An 18,827-nucleotide genomic window follows, 5' to 3' on the forward strand; every position below is an offset into this window, starting at 1 on the left:
GCATCCTTGTTATGCCCGTCTGGAGAACTGATTCAGTGTTGTCATCTCCTCCCTATTGGATGAAATTCCAACAAGTATAAATATGGATTTTTAGGATGATAAAGGCTTCATGGTCAGTCAGAGTTGATTGTGGGGGATAATTAAGGGGCATAGAAAACGGTGACTGTGATCTGGAGTTCAGTGTGTGTATTGTGGGAATGGAGAAGATGCCATTGTTATCCTGTTAGAGGCAGAGTTTGCAGACTGACATGCCAATAGTAGATATTAAATTTCCTTCTAATAGGGTAGAAAAATAAAAAAAAGGAGGTGACATATCCCCAATAGCTGATTAAAATAAGATCTGGCATATTAAAATATAATTTTTTTTTAGGTTTTATTTATTTGTTTGTTTTGCTTGCACCGGGTCTTAGTTGTGGCAGACGGGGTACTTAGTTGTGGCAGTCGGGCTCCTCCTTAGTTGCAGCTCCAGGGCTCCTTAATTGCAGCTTGCCAGCTCCTTAGTTGTGGCAGGCAAACTCTCAGTTGCAGCATGCATGTGCAGTCTAGTTCCCTGACCAGGGATGGAACCCAGGCCCCCTGCATTGGGAATGCGGAGTCTTATCTGCTGCACCACCAGGAAAGTCCCTGTACTTTAAATTTTGTACATGTTTTTTGGTACATGAGAATTCTGGCTTCTTGGTCCGTTTAAGTATTTTATTTTTCTGCAGGTGTTAATATCGCCATTAAAATACATATCCAGTCCTCTATAGCATTTCTTTTGTATGTAGGATTGATAAAGAGTTCATGAACCACTATCCCATATAGAGCTAACTATTCATACAGTTCCAATGTTCCCTGGGTTGCAAGTATATGGGCTTTTGAACCAATCAAAGAAATTCTTTTTCTTTTTCTTCCATGTATGTCTTGCTATTTAAGGGACTTCTTTTTAACAGTGAGGTTTATCAGCCATTTACCCTCTGTAGCTGCAAAGTGCCTGAAAAGCATGCTAAGCTAAAGTGTGATATGAGCATCAGTTATCACACTTTCAGTTAAGCAGTTGCAGTCAGAATTTTAGCTATGATATCTCTATATGTATTTTTTTATACCTGTTTATTGTTCCATAATCTTTAGGTATAATATTTTAAACATATTACATATTTTGGAAGTGTATGGCATGACAACACTTTTTATTTCGTTGAATGTTGAATCAAGACAGAAAATACTTTGAGAGCTCATCTACTATGTACTGGATACCAGGGTATCTAAAGAGATACAGAAATGGGGGGAAAAAAAACAACATTGTCCTAAAGGACCTCGTAAAAGAGGGATGCTTTTGTCAGAAAAGAGAGTATGAGAGGAGGAAGGCCTTAGTTATGAAGGTCATCATTTTTCTTCTTTAGTTTGCTGTCCAGTGAAATAAAATTTAAGATAATTTCAACTACACAGAAGACATAAGAAGCATGCATAATTTTATTTCTTATCTCACTGTTTACATATAGACAGAGGAAAACAGATGTTTATCAATACACATTTTATATGAGATAAATGCAGTATATTTATAAAGAAATATATTGTGTGATTTAATGCTAATCAGTCTATCACTTTAAAACTTGCAACTCATTGGCTAATTCTAACACATAAATTCCGTTAAAGTTTCCACAGAAGGAAAGTTTCCACAGTAGCTTGCCATTCAATGTATAGGCACTACATACATCTAAAAGTACACCCATTTTGCCTTATGCTACGAATTAAAATAATCTGTTTTTGTTCATTGGGACTCCCTAACCACTTGCGAATGTTTTTAAAGCCCAGCTTGTAATTCTGTGGTGTTCTTTTCTCAGACGTCAAGTCAAGCTTGATGGTTGTATTGGAGATGATCTTAAACAGAATAAGAAAAACACACTGCTCGTTAGTTCCCTCATCACTGTTGGTAATTAGGAAACACTGTCAAAAGTATTTTTTAATGTCAGTATGTAGTGCATTATTCTTTTTTCTTTTCCAGTTATAGTAATATGTGAAAATGTCATTGCCTCTCTACTTTCTTACATCATTATGAAAACTCCGAAATATAGAATTCTATTTTCCGCACATTTTTGGGTTTTGGGGAGACAAAGCTGGAATAAACTCCTAAAACATTTTGTTCTTGGTTTTGAAATCTGATGTTCATAACTTTAATCCAAAGCAGACTTTATTGTACTTCCCTTGATATATATTCATGAGAAAAACCTGGGGATGGAGAGTGACAAGTCTCCCTCTTATCTTGGGGAACTGTGGAAGATGCATTGCAGACCACAAGCAGAAGCAGCTAAGGGAAGTGTTTTATTTTAGATTATTGCTCTGGCTTTTAATATTTTAAAACTTTATGTATTAATCTTCAAAATCTTTATGTAGATGTGCTTTTGTCTGTCTAGATTCTCAGCCTTCCAAGAGTTTGGGGAATGAATTTGTTTCTTTTCTCCAAAGAAGGAAATATGTTATCAAGTAGTGGGTGAGCATAATCAGGGTTGTAGAGCTGTGTTGATTTGCATATTCCCTTTGCTGTCTTGGTTTCCCTGTGATAGCACACCAGCACGGAGCCAACTATTCTGCTGTAATTCTTTCACACGTACGTTATCTCAGCGCCCCTGAAAGCCCAGAGCACACAATAAGGCATTTAACATAACATGTTTCAGCTTATCAGTGTGTATGCAAACTCTGTCTTTCAGTCCTTGTTTTTGTGGTTCTCGTTACATGAGTATCTGAGCACTAATACAAAAGTTGTTTCTCAAATATTGACTCGGGGACTGTCTTACAGACCAAGATTTTTATAGAATCCCAAAGACTTAGACCCCTTTTCTCCAACACTTCCTTTTTTGAATGTATGCTTCTAACATATTAATCCTTTGGTTGGTTGGTTGGTTTTGGCCATGCTGCAGCTTATAGGATCTTAGTTCCCTGACCAGGGATTGAACCTGGTCCCTCAGCAGTGAGAGTGTGGAGTCTTAACCACTGGACTGCCAGGGAATTCCCTATGTTGATCCTTTTGAAATGGTCACAACCAATTAGGTTTTAGTTTTATTAAAATATTAAGATAGTTCCCTGTACCCCAGGCCCTCCTTTGAACCAAGATGGATTCCCCAACATTAGTTCCCATAAACATTTATCCTTCAAATATGATTCTTGGAGTTGCTCAATTGATTAAAAAAAAAATAGTAAAAGGAGAGAGTAGACATACCTTAGCGTTTTATGCCTGTTCAAAACTTGTTTAAACCATTACTCATTTGAATCTCACCAGCTGACCTTCCATGAAGTGAGACAGTCACTTTGCTGAGGATACAAGAATGGAGCGATTTAGGCCCGTGGCCAAGGTCACTCGGGGCCCCTTTCCCTGCCCTTGTAGACTGGTTTCTTTCCCCTGCTTCATAGTGTCTTCCAGAAGTTAGGGACAAATTCAGAGGAAAAGCAAGAGGAGCTGTGAAAGGTGGCCAAGAACACAGAAGCAGAATGAAAATTCTGACCCTGCAGAACTTGAAACCCCTCTTCTCCACCTCTAAGCTCTTATTATACTCACATGAGACCAGCCAGAGACCCTTTACTAGTAATTCAGAGTTTCTGTATTGCTCCTGTGATTGTAAACTATCTTAAAACAAATAGTCTAAAATATGCATTTCCTTCAAATATTTCTCCTCTACTAAGTTTTAAAATGAAGCCATTTTGAAGTTGTTCAACTGCAACCAAAGTTTGAACATTTTCTTTAAAAGTGTGAAGCATGTACTTTGTTCTGCTCTAAAAACTCCAAGTGAAGTCTGGGAATTTTTTTTTCAGATAAAATTCAGCTCTGGGGGAGGAAATTAACTAAAAATTGAGGAGAAGAAATTCAAACTCCAAACGTAAGAGCTTCGGTTAAGATATCCACTCTCAGTGGGATTGGCTCTAGCCCTCCTTTATCGACTCAATCAAATTATGAAATCAGAAACCACATCTTGCTCCTCCGTCTTTAGTGTACGTGTGTCAGAGGCATGACCTGATTACCAAGAGTATTCCTGAAAGACGCCCTACTTTTTTTATATTTAACCCCTTTCCCATTTCCTCATTCCTTTGTTCATTTTCAGCCACTGTTTCTTTTTCTAAACTCCTTCCCCACACCCTTTTCATCCTCTGGCATTTCTGTTTGCTGGCTCCTTTACTTCTTAATTTCTGTGTTCTCAGTGCTTGAAGGAAGCCAGAAGGACGTTTTCTGATCACCCTTTATGAGTCTGAACCAGAGGCCTGCTCTTAGTGCTGGTAAGGGTGTAGGGAAGCAGACACACAGGGACACTGTGTGTGAACGTATATCAGAAATCCTCTAAAGACTTGACATGGAGCCCATGTTAATTTAATCTATGCAACAGTTTTTTTTAAGATGAGTTTTATGAAAAAGATTGCAAAATAGTATATTCGGTATAATCTGATTTCTGTAATCACAGCAAATGACATGCATATAATTATTATCAGGAAGGTTATTAGCGTGCACGCCCCAGCCCCACTGCCCCCCCCCAAAAAAAAGAAAATGGAAGATTTTCTACCAGGACCAAAGAGTAAATAGTGATTGTTATTGTTGCCAGGTGATAACATTACAAATAAGTGAAATGATAATTTTTTTAAGTAAAATAAAGTAAGACTTCAGATTGGAACTTTAGCTCTGCTGCTTACCAACTTTGTCCATTTTTCTTTTGAATTATCTTTTTTTTTTTTTTAACTGATTTGTGGGAGTTCCTTACATTCTTGGATGTGAACCTTTTATCGTGTGTATTGCAAACATCTTCTTCCACTTTGTAGCTTGCTCTTTATTCGGTTAATGGTGCCTTTAGATCAACAGAAGTTGTAAATTGTAGTATAAAGATTTTTCCTTTATGTGTCTGTGTGTGTGTGTGTGTGTGTGTGTGTGTGTGTGTACATAATCACATACACAAAAGGATAAAATAAATCACCTGGAAAATCTGGATGAAAGGACAGTAAGGATTGGAGGGTGAGATTAAGAATTAAAATAGAAATCACACAATCAGTTACCTTTCCTAGTGGTGGTCCATGGATTTAGTCAAGCCTCTGTTAGTAACCAGTGAAAGAAGCAGTCATGGTCTGTTACCGGGGTCCCTGTGTCTATTAAAAAAAGAAAAGTTAGTTTCTTCTGGTACTGAGCCCTCCAAGTGACTGTTCCTGCAACTTTGTACAGAGATGCTGCAGGAGGTAGTAAATTATATCCTTGAAAATACCCCTCCACAAAACCAAATGCCAGAATTCACGAGGCCTGTTTCTTAAGCTTCCTTCAGTGTCAGCTGGTGCCGTAACTGTGATGGGCCAGTAACACGGGGTCTAAACACACAGCTGGGTGTAAGAATAAAACTGAGACTAGCTAGGGAAATGGATTTTGTTTACCTTTCTTTTTATAAACTATTTCAGTGATACAGGAGACTATAAAATTATAGAGAACTTGAACTTTTTGACATATTTGTTTTAAATCTTTATTTTCACAGAAATGAAAAGGTATAGATACAATTAAGTCCTTGTGTAAACGTCCCTGATTCATTTCTCTCCCTCCCCAGATGAAGCCACTGGCCTCAAGTTAACATCTTTCCTACTTTTTTTCATTTTTTACGTTTTTACTGTGTATGTGTTGATAAGTAATATGTTATATTGGATTTTAAGTAGTACACATGATTATAAATTTTATTAAAATGATTTTATTTTGCATTTTGTCTTTTTTTTAATTTAGCATTGTTTTTGAGATTTTTTTCATGTTGCAACGCGTGACTCTAATTCATTTATTTAGATCACCGTCTCGTTCCATTATGTGAATATGCCCTACTCCGTTTCACATACTTCTCAGCCAGCCGGTTGTTTGCAGCGTGGATCACCTTTTCCTACCCTTGCCTGTTCTCCCCCTCATTCCAGTCCTCAATGGAGTTGTCTCTTTTTTCTGTTGATATATACACAGTTTTAAATATTCGGTTGTTACTGTTTGCTGGTTATACATATAGAAATTATTGGTGTGTGGTTTGTCTTTTCACTTTATCTTATAGAATAGCTTTAATCTTAATGTGGTCAGCTCAGTCATTGCCTTTATTGGTTGTATTACTGTATTTCCTTCAGGAATTACTTTTATTCCATAGAATATGAAGATATATCCCATATTTTCTATTAAAACTTACAAGGTTTTTGCTTTTCCTAGGTTTTTTATACACCTATAATTGATTTTTGTGTGTGATAGGAAGTAAAGATTTAATACATTCTTGCCATACTTCTGTTCAGTTGATCCAGTACCACGTATTGAATAATAAATCCATCATCCATCTCCACTGATGTTTTCTTGCCTTTTTAATTATGAAAGATATACATACACATAAAGAAAAGTACACAAGTTAAAAAATGTGCAGCGCATTGGTTTATCACAAAGCATCTGTGCGTCCAACACCCCTGTTAAGAAATAGAACGTTGCGAGACCACAGAAGCCTTGCTAGGGCCCCTCCCCCAGCAGGTAACCACTGTTCTGTAAGGTAATTACTTCTTTGCTTTTCTCTTTAGTTTTAGTACTTAACTATGCGTCCCAGAACACTATAGTTTTTACTAGTGTTTAACTTTTATACAAAGGGAATCACATAGTGTGTTTTTTGACCTTTATATAGACAGCATGTTGTTTATATAAACTTTAGTGTCTGGCTTCTTTTGCTCAGTTATATTTGTAAGGTATATATGTTTTACATAATTCATTCATTTACATTGCCATATAGTATTCTATTGCCTAAAAATGCCACAATTTGTTTATCCATTCTACTAACTATAGACTTTGCATGTATTTCCAGTATGGGAATATTACGAATAGCTGCCATGAATATTCATGTGCAAGTCCCTTGGTACACCTGGCTTTACATTTCTGTTGGCTGTATACCTAGGAGTAGAGTTGCAGGCACATAGGGAATACATATCCTCAACTTTAGTAGATAAGGCGAAAGTATTTTCTAGAGTGAATGAACCAATTTACAGTTCCACCAGCCATGTCTGAAAGTTCCTGTCACTTCCTATCTTTGCCAGCCTTTGGTGTTGTGTCTTTTTCACGTTAGCCCTTTGGTGGCTAGAGAGCTGAGCTGCAGGTGCCTGTTTCCTTGGGCACACCCTCACTCGCAGCGTATAGCCTAGGGCAAAGCAGTGATGGTTCACTAAAGCCTCATCCCCTCAAGCCTCTTGGCTGCCATCTCCAGAGTCAGCAGATACCTCCATGGCAAAGTGGCCCAAAGCCTGGGCTCACTTCTCTAGGCTCGTCCTTCCCCAAATTCTGACCTGTTATTTCTTCACTACTGTTTGGCTTTCCAAGGACTTTAAGCAGATGTATTTTTTTATTTTGTTAGCTCATCTAGTAGTCCTCCTTCCTACCAATATTAATGACGTGAGATGTCAAATTTTATTACACATGTGGCTCTTTCTCTGGGCCCTCTATTTGATTGATCTATTTACTACTCTTGTAGTAATATAAAAGTTATCAAATCAGTTGTTGTTCTTTAGAATTTTCTTGGCTATTCTTGGTTTTTTAGTCTTCATTTGAATTTAAGATCAGCCTATCAAATTCCAAACACATATTTGGTTGGAACTTTAATAAATGTATAGGTAAATTTGAGGTTAGTTTCTCAACTTTACAGTATTGAATGTTACCATCCGTGAATGTGACACGGTAGAGCTCACCATTTACTGTTTAGGACATTGCTTTTGTCATTGGTCAGTTTTTATAACTGTTCCACATGTGCTTGAAATTGTGATTTCATATTTTGGGGTGCAAGGTTCTAACATCATATCTGTTAAAACCACCCCTTTCGCTCTTCCCCAAAGGTACTATTTTGACTTCTAACACTGTAGGTTAATTTTGCCTGTATTGAACTTCATATAAATGAAAGTAAATGAATTCTTTTGTGTTACTTTCTTGTGTTCAGAATGAGTTTATTAGATAAATCCACGTTGTGTGTAGCTGCAGTTTTTCATTTTTATTACTTTATATTATTCAATTGAATGAATGTGCCAGAATTTGTCTATCCTATTTTTGGTGGACATCTGAGTGGTTTTCTCTTTGGGACTTTTATAAATAATGCTGATATTTCTTTTCATGTTTTTTGCCTTATACGTGCCTGATTGTCTCTTGATTAGAGTTCATAGGGAATGTGTATGTTCAGCTGTACTAGATACTTCCTGTATTCATTTTCTAGGGCTACTATAACAAATCACCATAAATTTGGTAGGTTAAAACCACAGACATTTATTGGTTCATAATTCTGGAGGTTAGAAGTCTCAAATCAAGGTATCAGCAGGGCTGAAATCTCTCTGAAGGCTGTAGGTGAGGGTCCCTTCTTTTTCTCATCCAGCTTCTGGTGACTGTTGGCACTCCTTGTGCTTACATAGCTCCAGTCTCTGCCTCTGTCTTCACATGGCCTGCTCGTCTGTGTCTGTGTCTTCTCTGCTATCTCTCTCTCTCTTTTTTTAAAAATTTATTTATTTACTTATTTATTGGCTGTGTTGGGTCATCGTTGCTACATGCAGGCTTTCTCTAGTTGCGGCGAGCAGGGGCTACTCTTTTTTGTGGTGCACTGGCTCCTCATTGCTGTGGCGTCTCTTGTTGTGGAACACGGGCTCTAGGCACGTGGGCTTCAGTAGTTGCAGCACGTGGGCTCAATAGTTGTGGCTCACAGGCTCTAAAGCTCAGGCTCAATAGTTGTGGCACACGGGCTTAGTTGCTCTGCGGCATGTGGGATCTTCTGGAGCAGGGATTGAACCTGTGTCCCCTGCATTGGCAGGCGGATTCTTAACCACTGCGCCACCTAGGAAGCCCCTCTGCTGTCTCTTATAAGGACTCTTATCATTAGATTTAGGGCCCAGTAATAATCCAAAATGATCTCATCTAAAAATCCTAACTTAATTACATCTGCAAAGACTCTTTCCAAATAAGGGTGTAGTCACAGGTTCTAGGGGTTATGACATGGACTTACCTCTTGAGGGGGTCACCATTCAGCCCACTACACTACCAGCTTGAACTTTGAAGACAGTTTACACTTAGACGAACAGTACATGTGTGTTCCAGTTAGCCAGTAACCTTACCAACAAAGATACGGTCAGCTTTTCAAGTTTAGTCATTATGTTGGGTGTGTAGTAGCATCTCATTGTGGTGGCAATTTGCATTTCCCCGATTATAGTGAGACTAAGTTCTTTGTGTATTTCTTTACCATTGTATGTCCTCTTCCTGAAGTGCCTGTTTGATTCTATTGCCAGTTTTCTATTGATCTGCCTTTTTAGAAAAACATTAGCATAGAGTTTTTTATATTCTTGATAAAGCTCTTTGAAGTTATCCATACTGCAAATAACTTCTGCTATTCCATGACTTGCCTTTTTTGAAAGTAATATTTAGTCATTTATTTGGCTGCATTATTTATTTATTTGGATCTTAGTTATGGCGTGTGGGATCTTCATTGCCACATGTGGGATCTTTGCGGCATGCAGGATGTAGTTCCCTGAGCAGGGATTGAACCCAGGCACCCTGCACTGGGAGTGCAGAATCTTAACCACTGGATCACCAAGGAAGTCCCGTGACTTGCTTTTTTACTACCTTAAATGGTGTGTTCTTGTGTGGCTCAGTTTATTGGTCTTTTAAACTTTGTCCTTTTCGTGTCACGTAGGAATCTTTCCTCCGAATTGTAGTGCATAGGTATTTGTATTTTGGAAATGGACATTTTAACATGACATTTGCTATAAATTTTTTGTTTTTGAATTGTTACCTGTATAGTTCCACCTTTATTTTGTTGATTCTAAATGCACTTAAAAATTAAATGCTATTAACACTAGCATTTTAACATTATAAACATGTTCACTACCCCATGCGATTTTTCTTTGATATTGAAATCACTTAGAGAGCAGCTACCCATTTATGTAATCTGGGAATATTGGAAAAAATTTTAATATTTAAGTTAAACTTTTGTTTTAAGATATATATTTCTTTTAGATAAATAAAATAAAAATATACATGTAAAGTAAAAATTACGTACATTGGAGGGTCGTTTGATGTATAATATACAATCTTGTGTTAAAAAAATATTTTGTATAACTTGGTTGGCTCATAAAAGTATACAGAAATGAATCCCTGAAAAGAAAGGAAAAAAAGAAGAAAAATGTCTCCTCACTTTTGGGGGTAAAATAAATAAAACCATCTGAAAAACAGTATGGAGCGTCCCAGCCCCACCCCCCCCCCACTGAGTTTTGTTTTGTTTTGTGTAAATATCCCACTTTGGTTGTAAACTTGTCTCTTTTTTAAATTCCACACTTCTACATTTATATTTTGAGACTTCATTATTATGTACATTATAAGTTTGAAATTTTTATATATTCCTGTTGAATTAATCTTTTTGTCACCAAGAAGATTTTTTTCTGAAGTTAGACATGCCCTTTGCTGAGATAAAGCAGTTATGCAAGACGCAAACCTGAAGTGCTAGTGTCCTGCCTTTCAGTCTGGGTGAGTCCACAGAAAAGGCTCAGTGTTTTCATAAGAGGCGGGGACTGAGCAGTAGGAAGCCAGTTGGTGGCAGCAGCAGGGTGAGGGTAGCAGTGGACAGACTGTACACACATACAGGAGATTTGTTGAATGGGTGACTCAGTTGGGAAGGAAAGAGTATTTCAGAAGTGGAGTCCAGCCGTATAGGAAGTAGAATAAGATTCGATTGAAAAGTAGTAGAAAAGATTAAACAGCCTATTAAGATTTAATTCATGAAACATCAGATTCACCCTTTTAAAGTGTGCACATCAGTGGATTTTAGTATATTCACTGAATTGGACAAAATCACTACTATCTAATTGTTTTTTATATATAAAGAGACTTTATTTTTTTAGAGCAGTTTTAGATTCACAGCAAAATTGAGCAAAAGGTACAGCGATTTCCCTCACTCATGGGTAGCTTCTCCCATTATCATCATCCTAACAAGGGTAATTTGTTACAATTGATGAACCTACATTGACACTTGATTATCACTCAAAGTCCATAGTTTACTTTAGGGTTCACCCTTTCTGTTGCATAGTCTGTAGATTTTGAAAAATGTACAAGGACATGCATTCACCATTGTGGTATCATACAGAATAGTTTCACTGACCCTAAAATCCTCTGCTCTCCCTCTTCGTCCCTTCTCACTCCCTCCCTCCCAGTCTCCAGCAACTACTGTTCTTTTTGCCGTCTTCAGGGTTCTGTGTTTTCCAAATATCGTATGTTGAAATTATACAGAATGTAGACTTTTCATATTGGCTTCTTTCACTTAGTAATATGCATTTAAGATTCCTCCGTGTCTTTTTATGGCTTGATAGCTCATTTCTTTTTAGTGCTGAGTAATATTCCATTTCTGGATGTACTGCAGCATGTTAATCTGTTCACCTACAGAAGGACATCTTGGTTGCTTGCAAGTTTTGGCAATTATGAATAAGGCTGCTATCAACATCCATGTCCAGGTTTTTGTGTAGACCTAAGTTATCAATTCCTTTGGATAAATACCAACTAGTACAATTTCTGGATCGTATGATGAGTGTGTTAAGTTTCGTAAAAACCTACCAAAACTGTCTTCCAAAGTTGCTATACCATTTTGCATTCCCACCAGCACTGAATGAAAACTGTTGCTCCACATCCTCCCCTGCATTTGGTGTTGTCAGTGTTCCAGATTTGGGCCATTTTAATTGGTGTGGAGAGATACTTCTTTATTTTAAGTTGCATTTCCCTAATGACGTGATATGGAGCATCTTTTCATATGTTTGTCACCTGCATATCTTCTTTGGTGAGCTGTCTGTTCAGGTATTTGGCCCATTTTTTCATCTGATTGTTAGCTTTCTTATTGCTGAATTTTAAGAGGTCTTTGTATATTTTGGATAAAATCTTTATCAATTATATCTTTTGCAAATATTTTCTCCCAGTCCATAGCTTATCTTATTCTATTGACACTGTCTTTTGCAGAGTAGTCTTTAATCTTAATGTAATCTAGTTTGTCAATTATTTCTTTCATGGATTGTGCCTTTGGTATTGTAGCTAAAACATCATTGCCGTACTAAGGTCATCTAGATTTTTATCCTATGTTTTCATAGTTTTGCATTTTACATTCAGGTCTGTGATCCATTTTTGAGTTCATTTTTGTGAAGAACCTGTGTTTAGAGCTTTGTTGTTGTTTTAATGTGTGGACATCCAGTTGTTCCAGCAACATTTGTTGTAAAGACTATCTTTTCTCTGTTGTATTGCCTTTGCTCTTTTATCAAAGATCAATTGATTGTAATTATGTGGGTCTATTTATGGGTTCTCTGTTCTTTCACCAACACTGTCTTGATTATGACTGCTTTATAGTAAGTCTTGAAGTCAGATAGTATCAGTCCTCCAACTTTATTCTTCCATATTGTGCTGTTCTGGGTCTTTTGCCTCACCTTATAAACTTTAGAATCACTTTGTTGATATCTACAAAGTAACTTGCTGAGATTTTGATTGGGATTGTGTTCAATCTGTAGCTTGAGTGAGGAAAAACTGACATCTTGATATTACTGAGTCTTTTTACCTGGGAACATGAAATAGCTCTGTTTATGTAGTTCTTTGATTTCTTTCATCAGAGTTTTGTAGTTCTCTTCATTTAGATCTTGTACATATTTTGTTAGATTTACACCTTTGTATTTCTTTTTTTTTCTAATGTAAGTGATATTGTGTTTTTAATGTCAAATTCTGCTTGTTCATTGCTGCTACATAGGCAAGTGACTGACTTTTGTGTATTAACCTTGTGTCCTGCAACCTGCCTGTAGTCACTTCTCAAGGATTTTTTTCATCAGTTCTCTCAGACTTTCTGTATAAATGATCATGTCATTTGCAAATAAGCAAAAGTTGTATTTCTTCCCAAATTATATACCTTTAATTTCCTTTCCTTGTCTTGTTGTTTTAGGTTGGACTTCCACTACAGTGTTGAAGAGTAGTGGTGAGAGGGGACGTTCTGCTTTGTTCCTAGTCTTAGCCAGAAAAGCTTCTAGTTTCTCATGAGGTTAGCTGTGGCATATTTTTGTTTTGTTTTGTTTTGTTTTGTTTTTTTAAGTGTTCTCTATCAAATCAAGGAGGTTCCCCATTATTTCCAGTTTTGCTGAGAATTTTTACCGTGAATGGGTGTTGGACTTTGTCAAAAGCTTTTTCTGTATCAATCAATAGGGTCATGTGATTTTCCTTTTTTTGCTCGTTGATGTGATGGATTTCATTAATTGATTTTCAGATATCGAACTATCCTTTCATACAGGGAATAAATCCTCTTGGACATGGTGTGTACAATTCTTTTTATACATTGTTGCATTTGGTTTGCTGTTGTTTGTTGAGGATACTTGTATCTAAGTTCGTGAGAGATATTGGTCTGTAGTTTTCTTTTCTTGTAATGTCTCTGTCTGCTTTTGGTATTTGGGTAATGCTGAATAAGTTAAGAAATTTTCCCTCTGCTTCTGTCTTCTGGAAGAGATTATAGATAATTGGCATAATTTTTCCTTAAATGTTTGGTAGAATTCGCTAATGACACCATCTGGGCCTTTTGTTTTCTGATTTGGAAGGTTATTAATGTTGATTCAGTTTCTTTATTAGATATAGCCCTATTCAGATTATGTATTTTTCCTGTATAGGTTTTGGCAGATTGTATCTTTCAAGGAATTGATCCATATCATGAAGGTTATCAAATTTGTGGGAATCATAGTGTATTCCTTTATTATCCTTTTAATGTCCATGGGGTCTGTAATAATGTCCTTTCTTTCATTTCTGATAGTAGTAGTTTGTATCTTCTCTTTTTTTCTCAGTTAGCCTGGCTCTAATATTATTTCTTGTTGTCTACTTACAATGGATTTGATGTCCTCTTCTTTTTCTAGCTTCCTAAGGTGGAAGCATAGATGATTGATCTTTTCTCTGTCGGATCGTATCATATATAGTCTTTCCTCTTTTCTGTTATATGCATTCAATGCTATAAATTTCCTTCTAAGCACTATATTCTCTGCATACCACAGAGTTTGATAATTTTTTATTTTCATTTAGTTAAACATATTATAAAATTCATCTTAAAATTTCTTTCCCCTTTAGCGTGTTTTTTAATCTCTACTTATTTCATGTTTTTCCAGCTATCTTTCTGTTATTGATTTCTAGTCTAATGCTATTGTGGTCTGAGAGCATACGTTGTGTCATTTCTTAAATGTGATATTCAGGTAAGTTTTATGACCCAAAATGTGATCTATTTTGTGAATGTTGCATGTGAGCTTGAGAAGAATTTCTGTTCTGCTGTTTTTGGATGAAGCAGGCAATAGATGTTAGTGATATCCAGTGGATTGATGGTGCTGTTGAGTTTAACTATGTCCTTATTGATTTTTTGCCTGCTGGATAGAAGGATGTTGAAGTTTACAAATATAATAGTGGATTCATCTTTTTCCTTGCAGTTATATCATTTTTTACCTCACATATTATGACACTCTGTTTTTAGGTGCATGTACATTAAGTATTGTTATGTCTTCTTGGAGAATTAAGCCCTTTATCTTTATGTAATGCCCTTCTTTATTCCTGATAACTTCCCTTGCTCTGAAGTCTGCTCTGTCTGAAATTAATATAGCTACTATTTGATTTATTTATAGCTTTATTTGGATTAATATTAGTGTGGTATATACTTCTTCATCCATTTACCTTTAATCTACATGTGTCTGAATATTTAAAGTGACTTTCCTGTAGACAACATGTAATAGGTCTTGGTTTTTTGATCCACTTTTATAATTTCTGTTTTTAAATTGGTGTATTTAGACTAATAACATTTAAAGTGTTTATCAATATGGTTGGATCAGTATCTGCCATATTCACTACTGTTTTCTATCCGTTGCCTTTGTTCTTTGTTCCCATTTTTGTCTCCTTTTCTGTCTCTTGTGGTTTTAATTGAACATTTTATATGATTTCATTGTCTTCTTAAGCATATAGGTTGTGTATATATATATTTTCCTTTTTTTAGTAGTTGCAACTAGAGTTTTCAATATATACTTAAAATGAATACAAGTCCACTTTCAGATAACACTGCACAACTTCACCAGTAACGGGAATAACCTTATAATAACAAAATAATCTTAATTCCTCCCTTCTGTCTCTTGTATCATTGCTATCATTCATTCCACATAAGAATACATAAGCACATATTTAAGCATTCATAATCAAATACATTATTGTATTATTATTTTGAACAAACTGTTCAAAATCAATTAAGATCACTTAAGGACAAGAAAAACATAGAGACTGTCGTACAGAGTGAAGTGAGTCAGAAAGAGAAAAATAAACATCGTATATTAACACATATGCAGAATATAGAAAAATGGTACAAATCAACTGGTTTGCAAGGCAGAAACAGAGACACAGATGTGGAGAACAAACATACGGACACCAAGCGGGGAAAGCGGGGAAGGTGGGAGGGGTTGAGGTGGGGTGAATTGGGAGATTGAGATTGCCATACATACATTACTAATAAAAAAATATCAAATTGTACACTTTAAATATATGCCGTTTATTGTATGTCAATTGCATCTCAATAAAAGTTCTAAAAGAAAAAATAAAATAAATTTTTTTAAAAAAGAATAAGAAAAACAAAAGTTTTTATCTGACCTTCACTTATTCTTTTCCCATATAGATCTGAGTTTCTGACCTACATCATTTTCCTTCTCTCTAAACAATTTCTTTTAGTATTTCTTGTAAGGCATATCTACTGGCAATAGGTTTCTCAGTTTTTGTTTGTCTGAGAAAGTCATTATTTTTCCTTCCCTTCTGAGGGATAATATCATAGGGTACAGAATTCTGTGGTGGTCATTTTTTTCTCTCAGCGCTTTAAATATCACTGCACTCTCTTCTTGCTTACATGGTTTCTGAAGAGAGGTCAGGTGTAATTCTTATCTTTACTTCTCTGTAGGAGCTTTTCTCCTCTTTGGCTTTTTCCAAGATTTTTTCTTTATCTTTGATTTTTTTTTTTTTTTTTTTTGCAGCTTGAATATAATATGCCTTCATGTGGTTTTTCTGTTTGTTTTTGCTTTTTTAATATTTGTCCCCCTTTGTATCTGACATTAATTTGGGGAAATTCCCAGTTGTTGCTGCTTCAAATATTTCTTCTGTTTGTTTCTTTTTCCTCCTATTTTATCCCCATTATGCATATGTTACATTGCTTGTCATTGCCCCACAGTTCTTGGATGTACTCTTCTGGTGCTCTTAGTCTTTTTTTCTCTTTGCTTTTCAGTTTTGGGGGTTTCTATTGAGATATTATCAAACTCAGCAGTTGTTTTCTCAGCCATGTTCATTCTATTAATGAAATGCTTTCTTCATTTCTATTACAGTGTTTTTGACCTCTCTAGCATTCCTTTTTGATCCTTTCTGAGAATTTTACATCTCTCTGCTTACATTGCGCATGTGTTCTTGCATGTCGTCTACTTTATCCATTAGATCCCTTAGCATATTAATCATAGTTTTAAATTCCCAGTCTGATCATTCCAACATTTCCTGTCATATCTGAATCTCATTCTGACACTTGCTCTGTCTTTTTAAACTGCATTTTTGCCTTTCAGTATGTCTTGTAATTTTTTCTCGATAGCTGTTCAATGTATGCTGGGTGAAAGGAAATACATAGGTCTGTAGTTATGTGTGGCAAGGTGTGGGGGGAAGGAGAAGCATTCTCTAGTTCTACGATTAGCTCTCAGTCTTTTATTACACCTGTGCCACTGAACTGTGACCTTTGCAAATATTTCTCAGATCCCCTGCTCCCACCAAACACACACACACACCTGCCCCCATTAGGTGGGAGAGGATGGCTAGAGTGGGTTGGAGCTGGCTGTTTTCCTTCCCCTAGGTCAGTTAGGCTCTGATAAAACCCCAATAGCTTAGACTCTGGTAAAATAGCTTCTCTTGAGGGCAGCCCTTTTTAGGAAGAAGAGAATGCTCTGGTCTAGTTCATAATGGTTCCTTTTCCCTCTCCAGTCACCGTGTTTCTCTGGAGTTTTTAATTCTCAGACTTGTCCACACTGAGCCTCCAGCAATTTGTCGGTTACAATTTAGGTTTTCCTACCTCAGCACTGGTTCCCATGGAGATTTTTTCTCATGGTTTCTGCTCCAGTAAGTTATGATTCTGTATCCACATATCTGTCTCTCCAGTTTTGGGAACAGTGGTTTGTCTTGTATCCTTACTTCTCTGATGGATCCAAAAAGAGTTGATCTTTCATTTTTTTCACCTTTTTACTTGTTGGGATGGAGTGGTGACTTCCAAGTTCCCTACGTGCCAGACTAGAAACAGGAAGTCACTATTCTATAATTTCAGGATATTTGTATCACCCCAAAGTGAAACCCTTTCACGATTATCAGTCATTCTCTCATCCTTCCACTCCCTGCCCTTAGGTAACCACTGGTCTGCTTTCTGTCTCTGTGGATTTGCGTATTATGGACAATCACGTAAATGAAATCATGTAATGTGGTAGCGTGTTTTAATACTTTCTTTTAATTGACGTATAGTATTCCATTGTACCGTATCCATGTAAAATATCAATATACCATATTTTATTTATTCATTCATCGGTTGATGGACTTTTGGGTTGATCACACTACGGTTATGACAAATAATGCTGCTATGAACATTCATGTACACTTTTTTCTTTAGACATATATTTCCCTTTTCTTGGATATTCCTAGGAGTAAAATTTCCGGGTCATTTGGTAATTCTATGATTACATTTTGAGGAATTCTCAGGCTGTTTTCAGTGTAGCTACACCGTTTTGCAGTTTGACCAGTAATGTATTAAAGTTCTAATTTCTCCATATCCTAGTCAACATTTGTTATTGTCTACTTTTTTTTAATTTAGCCATCCTAGTGGTTATAAAATGGAATCTCATTGTAGTTTTGATTTCCCCAATGACTAATGATGTTTTTATTTGCTTATTGGCCACTTGTATATCTTTTTTCGAGAAGTATCTATTCAAATCTTTTGCCTGTATCAAATAGGTTTTTCATCTTTTTATTGTTGGATTGGAAGGATTCTTTACATATAATATGTACTAGACTTGTATTAGAAATATAATTTACAAATGTATTCTCCCATTCTGTGGTTAGTCTTTTCACCTTCTTGAAAGTGTCTTTTGATGCACAAAAGTTTTTATTTATTTATTTATTTATTTATTTTGGCTGCATTGGGTCTTTGTTGCTGCGTGCAGGCTTTCTCTAGTTGTGGCGAGTGGGGGCTACTCTTTGTTGCAGTGCGTGGGCTTCTCATTGTGGTGGCTTCCTTGTTGCAGAGCACAGGCTCTAGGTGCACGGGCATCAGTGGTTGCAGCATGTGGGCTCGGTAGTTGTGGCACACAGGCCCTAGAGTGCATGAGCTTTAATATTTGTGGCACGTGGACTCAGTAGTTCTGGCTTGCGGGCTCTAGTGTGCAGTCTCAGTAGTTGTAGTGTATGGGCTTAGTTGCTCTGAGGCGTGTGGGATCTTCCCAGACCAGGGATTGAACCCGTGTCCCCTGCATTGGCAGGCAGATTCTTAATCACTGTGCCACCAGGGATGTCCCAAAAGTTTTTAATTTTGATGAAATCCAGTTCATCTGATTTCTCTTTGGTTGCTTATGCTGAGGTGTCATATCTAAGAAACTTGCCTAATTCAGAGTTATGAAAATTTACATCTTTGTTTTCTTCTGAGAGTTTTGTGGGTTTAGCTTTTACATTTTAGTTTATGATCTGTTTGAGTTACTTTTATATATGGTATAAGGAAAGGCCTAACTTTACTTTTCTTTTTGCATGTGCATATTCAGTTGTCCCAGCTTCATTTATTGAAGGAAAAATTTTC

At 36.5% G+C, this 18,827-nt stretch overlaps 1 protein-coding gene across 1 annotated transcript in view; it reads left to right on the forward strand.

Annotated features, from left to right (window-relative positions):
• Nucleotides 1-18,827, forward strand: part of LOC130844974 (guanine nucleotide-binding protein G(q) subunit alpha) — a 280,960-nt gene that overhangs the window by 211,407 nt on the left and 50,726 nt on the right. The window lies entirely within an intron of this gene.

Source organism: Hippopotamus amphibius, chromosome 2 (genome assembly GCF_030028045.1).
Source record: "Hippopotamus amphibius kiboko isolate mHipAmp2 chromosome 2, mHipAmp2.hap2, whole genome shotgun sequence".
NCBI classification, from domain to species: Eukaryota; Metazoa; Chordata; class Mammalia; order Artiodactyla; family Hippopotamidae; genus Hippopotamus; species Hippopotamus amphibius.